Below are 7,569 nucleotides of genomic sequence, written 5' to 3' on the forward strand. Positions count from 1 at the left end.
GCGGCCCACGCGGCACCCCAGGGCCTGGAGCGCCCGGCCTCACGCGTTGCGACGGTGCGGGGCGCTGGCCCGCACCATTCGCGGAGCAAAACTCCCCGGGCAGTGCCCCGCTGCCCGAGGGGCGCGCCGATGTAAAGGAGCCGGACTGGGCCTCTGCGGCGCGGTGCCCAGCGGGATGGGGGCCGACGGCGAGACCGGCTGCCGAGTGTCCCGACGGCCTGCGGGAACCTGAGTCTCTGTGGCAGAGGGAGGGGCAGCTGGCGGGCCGGGCTCGCAGCGCCCGTGGCCCGCGGCGATCGCCCTTTCCGGCAAAAGGAGATGTTCCCGCCCGGTTTCGAACCGGGGACCTTTCGCGTGTGAGGCGAACGTGATAACCACTACACTACGGAAACCGGGCTGCTGTCTGAGGCGAGCCCCTGGTCCCAGGAGGGCGCGCTGCTCCTGCCCTCCACCCCCACCCCAAGCTTCCTGGAGAGGTCCTGCCTAGGGTTCCGCGCCTACCCCCAACCAGGCCCTTGGCCTCCACAGTCCAGCTGTGTTAACTGCCTCCTGCTCTCCCGTATCCGCAGGGTGCAGGAGTGGGCCTGGCTGAGTCCTACTCTGTCATTTTGAAAATCCTGCTTCTTAGCTGATGCGAACCTTGATTTTTCTAAACGTGAATGTGTCTGCATCCTCACATGTGTTTGACATGCTGTGGACAAAATTATAACTTTTTCCCAGATACTTTTCTAACTTTAATTTTATCTAGCGTTTCTTTCATATTCTCAGGCTTAATCAATGGTATGGAGTTTTATTTCTCTTCTGATACTGTTCGGATCTTTCTTTTTATGCCTATTGACTATATGTCCTCCAAGTCCTGGATATTTCTCATAATGATTACTGGAAATTTTCCTTTGCTTTCTCGTCAGGTTGGAGAAAGGTTTCCACCAGTAGTGGCTCATAGGCCCACTTCACAGGAATCCATGGCTTTTTTCATGAGAAATATTAATTTACCAGCCTATGGAAATTTTCATCAAATATGAGCCAATTTGAAGATTTCTCTGTTGCTAGAGACTATGGGAGAGACGGTTGATAATCATTGATAAGCACTGAACACAGAAAAAGAATATCTGGGTGAAGACAACTGGGTGTGGAAATGGCTCAAGGTTGTTTCATCCAAAACTGATAATGAAATCAGGGTTTCCAGAAAGAACTTGAGCCACATTTTATTAAGAAAGCTGATAGATTCCCAGTGGAGATAAATGACTCAACAACACCCTTTCCCAGGCCCATGAAACATAAATTCTATCTCCATATTATCCTTCACTGTTTTTTTTAAACATTTTAAACCCATATTTATTTTTGCTTAGTATGTGTGAATGTTTTATTGCAAATAATAACAAACAAAACACCAATCATCTCCAGTCAGGTAAAGGAATGTATTAGTTGTCAGGAAAATTGTCCAAGGTGAGAAATGAGTTAAAAGAGTGCCAAGGTGCTCTTTCAGGACAAATTGGATATTGTTCGGAGCAGAGTGCAGCAAACTTGTTCTGTAAAAAGGGCCAGATAGTAAATATTGTAGACTCACAGGCCAAAAAGTGAGTCAAGGTTAGCATGTAGGTAGGTCCTCCTATAACAAGAAAGAAAACAAGTTTCTGCGCACTTGTGTTTTGTTTTTTATGGCAGCTGAAGGCTAATTTAGCTGTAGCGTTAGTGCAGGCATTGAGGTTTGCCTGTGGTGTGCTAAGCACAGGAAGCCCTTATGTATGCTCCAGCATACATATAATTTTTGGAGTGGTGCTAGGAAGTTGGCCAAGCTCTTCAGCCATCATCTTCAGGAACCCACCAGCCACTGCCAGACAGCACCTTCTTCACTCAGAACTCGGTTGTGAACTTATCCATTCTGGCCATCGTGTTCTCATGCGGTCAGCAAAGAAGGGTCTTGCCACCCCTATTCAGGCCTGGGCACAGGACCCCGCTGTCTGCTTGACGGAGACTCTCGGAGGCGAAAAGGCCTGAGCTTCTCGGCCCCTCCGCACCAGCTTCTTATTCTTGTTTGTTCAATACCTCCGCGTCCGTGATAGCCACCGCCTTGGCCTTGTGCTGGTGGCCCCCCAGGACACGCACGGTGAACCTGGGCGGGGAGTGGACCTCTGACTGACGGTGCCCGAGAAACGCTTGACCCTCGGAGGCCTTAGCCCTGCAAGCTGACCTGCGGCTCCACGGTCCCCAAAGCCCCCCAGCGCCGCGCGGGTGATTTCCCCGACCGGCTGAAGATGGGGTCACGGGAGACTGCGCTGCTCGCAGGGCCTCGCTGCAGTAACGGAAAAGAGCGAGCAGGCAGCTTTAGCTGAAGAAAGTCAAAGTTGATAATAAATGAACACGACCTCTAGGGTGGCCAAGGCCCTTTTCATGGAAAACTTGGAACTGCCCCGCCTGCTGCTGGTGCCGCCCTCCCTGGCTCCCCATAGGTCGGGGTGCTTTCTGCAGGGAAGTCTCTCACCAAAATCCGGGTGCTCAGCCGGAGGTCGACAAGCCCGGGGGGGCTCGTGGGGTCCCGGGTCCCGGAGCCCGGGAGTTACTCCGTCTGCCGTTCATTATCGCCACCTAATGGCCTCTTAAGTTTTCGTTTGCAGCTCGGCTCCCTGAGGATCTGTGACTATGCAGGCGTCTCCTTTTCCTAACAACCTGTACTATAATATATATATATATATATGCATACAAGAACTGGGGTACAGGCCAGAGGTGCGGGGGTGAGAGGATTCACCAGAGACAGAGTGGGGAGCAGAACAGGCCTGAAATGCACTGCTGAGGGGAGCAGCCAGGGAGACAGGAGAGGTCTGCAGTGCCATGTGGGTCACTCCCTGGCCAGAGATCGAACTCGGGCTACAGTGGCTGTGGAAAGCTTCAAGTGCTGCACTTTAACCTCTTGCGCCACCAGAAAGGGCCCATAACTTGTACTTTTAAAAAAAATTTTTTTAAGTTGCTGTGGGCATCCCTGGTGGCTCAGGGGTTAAAGTTTCAGCACTATCATGCTCTCACCAGCCCCTGTGGCCTGAGTTCCAGCCCAGCCGGAGAGCTGACCCACTGGTGCAGCAGACCCCTCCCTCCTCAGCGCTGCTCCCCTCAACCGTGTGTTTCAGTAGAACCGCCTGTTCTGCTCCCCAGCCTGTCTCTGGTGAGTCCTCCTCTCCCCTCCCCCCCACCTGTGGCTTGCACCCCAGTTCTTGTGTTCACAAATAAATATGTCTTTTTAAAAAGTAGTTGTTAGCTAAAAGAATGTATGTGGTTGCTGAAGGGAAATTAGTCCAGAAAGAGGAAAAAATAAGATTTAATAAAATAGATGTGTAATTCCACACGTTTAAAATACAGAAAGTTTTAATAGAAAGTTGTTCCCACTTGAACAAGATAAAGCTGAATGATGTACAAAATCACACCTGTTCGGATTTTGCAAGGCTGCTGGGTAAACTGGCCTCCAAAGCAGGCGAAACCCCTCCAAGGAGGGGCAGGTCGGCGAGCCATCTCACGTTGGCAGAGAATGCAAGGAAGAGGGCGTCTACGATGAAGGGAAACCCACGGGGATTACAATTGAGATGGGGGGGGGATGTACAAAATGATGTAAAAATAAACATATAAAATAAAATTTTAAAAAAGAGGGTGTCTACGAAAGTTAAGGGTAAAACAACTGACAGCCCCGTTGCAAAGCAGGTTGGCACACACTTGTTAGCTCTTTCTCTGGTCTCCGCCAAGAAAAAAGCAGGCAGGATAAGAGATTCTCGGGGCTGCCTTAATGGCCTGAGATCATTACAGCTACTTCTGCAACCGCCAGGTCAGCCTGCGCATTAAAGCCTCCCCTGGCCTCCTGCAAGAGCCCTGCCAACCTTTGGCCCAGGCCCCCCTGACCCCCTGCTGGCCTTATGACAGGGTAGACACAAACGCTGTCTGCTGATGGGTAGAAGGCAAAGGCTTTTCTAGCCTGAGTGTTCCCATCTCGGAGAGGCAGAGCTCCCTGATACAAGGGGGTCACAGAAACACTGGGTCCAGACACAGTGGCTTTTGTACACAGGGCCTGCCTAAGACCGGAGGGGACAGCAGAAGAGAAACTTTCCCTCTCTGCCATGTCTCTAGGCTGAGAAGCAAACAAACGCAGTGAAAAGTACCCCTGGAAGCCAGACTCTCTGTGCAGCAAGGGCCCGCCTATGACACAGGCAGGTGAAAAGCTGAAAATGCTGCAGGAGCTGAAAGAAACCCACAGCCACGGGAGCTTCCTGCTAAGCGCGTGGCAGAGCAGCTCGCTGCTGCAGACGGCCCCAAGGCCCAACCAGTTAGCTAGAGTGACACCGGAGGGGACGGCGGCTCGGCTACTCGCCTGGCTGACTCAGGTGCCTGCACGGACTGGCCCGAGAGCAGGCCTGACTGTGTCTGTAACTGTCAGTTGCTTTCTCTGTGTCTAGCGATTATTTTTAAAATGTGATCCGCATATGCACAGAAATGACCGTGGTCAGGAGATAGAGCAGTCATCAGAATAAACCCCAGGAAGTTGGACAGGGGTTTTAAAGTGTAAGCGATTGAGTGTATTTCCCAACTCAGTGCCGTGGTTCCCAGCCAGGCTGGTTTCCAGCTGGCGTGTAAGCAGCGGTGGGCACTAAGGGTCCAAGAAGTCAGACCCTGCGCTGAGGACCGGGAACGCGCTCTGAGCCGCGGGGAGCGTGTAAAGGCACAGACAGAAACATTATTAGTTGCAGAAGTTTCACCTCGGGTGGAAATTTTGGTGAACTGAGGCACAATATGTGGTTTCCGGTGGAGGTTTAACGGATTCTGCCCTGGGCCTAAGCCCAGCGTGGACCTGACGCCATTTTCTGGCCAGTGACCTGGAAGGCGAGAGGGAAGCCGCGGGTGGGGCGGGTCCCGTCGGGGAAGCAACGCCGGGGTGGGGCTGAGGGCTACCTGGTCGCTGTTCACACAAGTCTGCGAGAAAAGGGTATCAAGCATGGGGGTTCCATGGTGTAATGGTTAGCACTCTGGACTCTGAATCCAGCGATCCGAGTTCAAATCTCGGTGGGACCTTTATGTTGCACTGCAGAGGGACGTTTTACTCCCCGCGTGGGACGTGGTTTCTGGCCCCGCAGAGGGGCCCCCCAGGGGCTGTCCCCCCCCAGCGGTGCGTCCTCATCCCTGTGGGTGACCAAGCCTGGGGTCCCTCCCCCCAGCCGCTCAGTTAGCTTTCTACCAAGGGCCGCAGTTCCCCTCACCTGGGGTGCTTGGCCGCGGGGATCCCCGGCTCTTGGGCCCGCGAGAAGCCCAGCTGAGGCAAAGCCACCACGGTGCGCGGCTCTGGTGCGGTCAAGTTCATTTGGCCTTTTGGCTCCTTCCGGAGCGAGGGGCCCTGGACCGGGCGACACCAACTGCTCCTTGCGCCCCACACTCGACAGGGAGGAATCCCACTGGGATTCCGGGGTTCCTGAGCCCCCAACCCCAGTAGGTGTCTGCCCCCCCACGAAGCTGATACCATCAGGATCAAGCCCCAGGGCGAAGGCCCAACCTGCGGCTCCCACTTTGAGTCTGGTCCACCAGGAGACGCCTTGGGCCATGACCACCAGACACGCTTTCTCTTCAGCTGGAGAAAAATAAATAGATAGACGAAGGAAAAAGAGAGAGAGAACTTGATCAAGCTTGTGAAGGAGCAGCCCAGCAGGCAAGACTGCCAAATGTCTTCTCTGGAAACTTGGGCTTCACAGGGGACTGAAAAATCACTGCTGTCTTGCATGCAGGGGAGCGCACTTTGGGGAGTGAAAGGACAGAGGCTGGGCACGGGACAGTGGGCAGGGGAGGGAGTGCAGAGTATGGACGCATGGCCAGACCCTTGCTGACACCCGGGGATGACTGGCCCATGGGAAGCAAGTTCCTTCTCCGTTCTAGGCCATGTGGGAGGCTTGCAGCGGAACACGGGAAAGTCCAGCAATCACAATATTCATCCATGAGAAATAAGTGGGGAAATAGCCGGCTGCACGAGCAGCAAGTGTTTGCTCAGGAGGGAAATGAGAGGCCAGGGCCCACTCTTCCCATAAGCAAGTTTTGGATATGTGTGATTGATCCACTGGAAATAATTTTTTTCTACCTCCAACATTCCTAAAGCTCACTTGTATTTTAAATCTAAACTTTTGTGTATGTGTGTCTCACTCTTTAAAGATGCTGGGCTTGCGTCATGTGCGGAAATATCTCCCACCATAAAGCTGTACATTTTTTATTATTGGGGCAGGTTTGAAGCAAGGAATCAGATCACTGTTCGCCTGTAATGAGCTAAACTGAAAAGCTAATACAACCCCAAAGTAGCAGGGGTTGTCTGGCTGGTCAGTGAGGATTGTTGAGGCTCCCCAGCCACTGTAATTTCACTGAAGTGACCTAAAATCGGTTTTACCACACCCAGTCTGTGCAGTGTTGCACCCAAAATATGAGCGCTAAACTCAGAGCTCATGTGCAAAATGCCGCGTGTCAGGCACAATCTACAAGTCTTAAATGTCTACAAGTCTTAAGTGTTTTTACTTTTTTAATCCTCACAACAGGCCTATGTCACATCATCACCCTAATTTATTGCTAAGAAATCTGAGGTCAAGAAAGGGGCTGCGGTCATGAGCAGGAATTTGAAGTGCCCTGGCTCCAGAAGACACGCTCAGAACCATGATGTTTAAACCCTCGCTAATGAAAGAGAAACGAGAACAATAGTTAGACTAATTGACAAGGTATTTCAGCCTGTACATTTCTTTTGAAAAACACCAGAGAATCTTGTAACAGCCATAAAATGGTCCTAAATAGCCTTATGACCCACCTGCCTCCCAAACAGACTTCTCTGTGTGAGGACGACCTGGATGCGGCATCTGTCACCCCACTGGGCCTCGGGCTGTGTTTGGCTTACTGGAGGCCAGGCAGTGTCCCCCTGCCCTCTCCCATCCAGGTGGGCGCTCCCACTTCAGGCTGCACTCTAGTCCCAGGGCCTTCCCACGGAGGCCTTCTTCCACCAAGGCCACACCAAAAGCTTCAGTCAAATGCTATGAAAACCTGAAGTGGGAGTCCACACACCTTTCTTGGGGCCACACCTCACGATTAAGGAGGGAACCGGACCTTGCGCCGCCGGCCCTCGCCACCACGCGCGAGCGAGGCCCGCGCGGGGCCGAGCCCCGAGCCAGGCCGGCCGCGTGCCCTTCCCCGGGTCACCGCGAGGGGGCGCGACGGCCGCCCCTCGTGGCCTCCGGCGGCCCGGCAGGCGCCCGCGGCTGGGAAACCGGGTTCGAGAACGTCCGTCCTTGGGAAGGGCGTCGGCAGGAAGGCCGCGACGCTGGAGCCGGAGCGCCCTTGCACGCGGCAGATCGGTGCCCTGGCTCTCGCCGGCCGCGGAGGGGAGCTCCGGCAGCCGGGTGCCCGCGGGACGCACGCTGGACCCCTGCGGCCCTCTTGAGGAGCCGCACGGAGGACGCGTCCTCGGCTGCACGCCGGGGGCAAGCCCGAGGCTGACACGGCTGTGCTGCCCGCCGGGGGGGAAGGGGAGGTGGGAGGCCCCGCCACGGGGGGGCTGCGGCGGGAGGGAGGGGCGGC

At 54.3% G+C, this 7,569-nt stretch overlaps 2 non-coding genes across 2 annotated transcripts; one reads left to right on the forward strand and one right to left on the reverse strand.

Annotated features, from left to right (window-relative positions):
- Positions 1-319: 319 nt before the first annotated feature.
- On the reverse strand, positions 320-392 carry TRNAV-CAC. The gene has a single exon. It is a non-coding gene; the product is annotated as a tRNA-Val (tRNA).
- Positions 393-4,974: 4,582 nt separating this feature from the next.
- TRNAQ-CUG lies at positions 4,975-5,046 on the forward strand. The gene has a single exon. It is a non-coding gene; the product is annotated as a tRNA-Gln (tRNA).
- Positions 5,047-7,569: the final 2,523 nt, after the last annotated feature.

This window comes from Condylura cristata, unplaced genomic scaffold, assembly GCF_000260355.1.
Source record: "Condylura cristata isolate star-nosed mole 26May11 unplaced genomic scaffold, ConCri1.0 scaffold00026, whole genome shotgun sequence".
Lineage (NCBI taxonomy): Eukaryota > Metazoa > Chordata > Mammalia > Eulipotyphla > Talpidae > Condylura > Condylura cristata.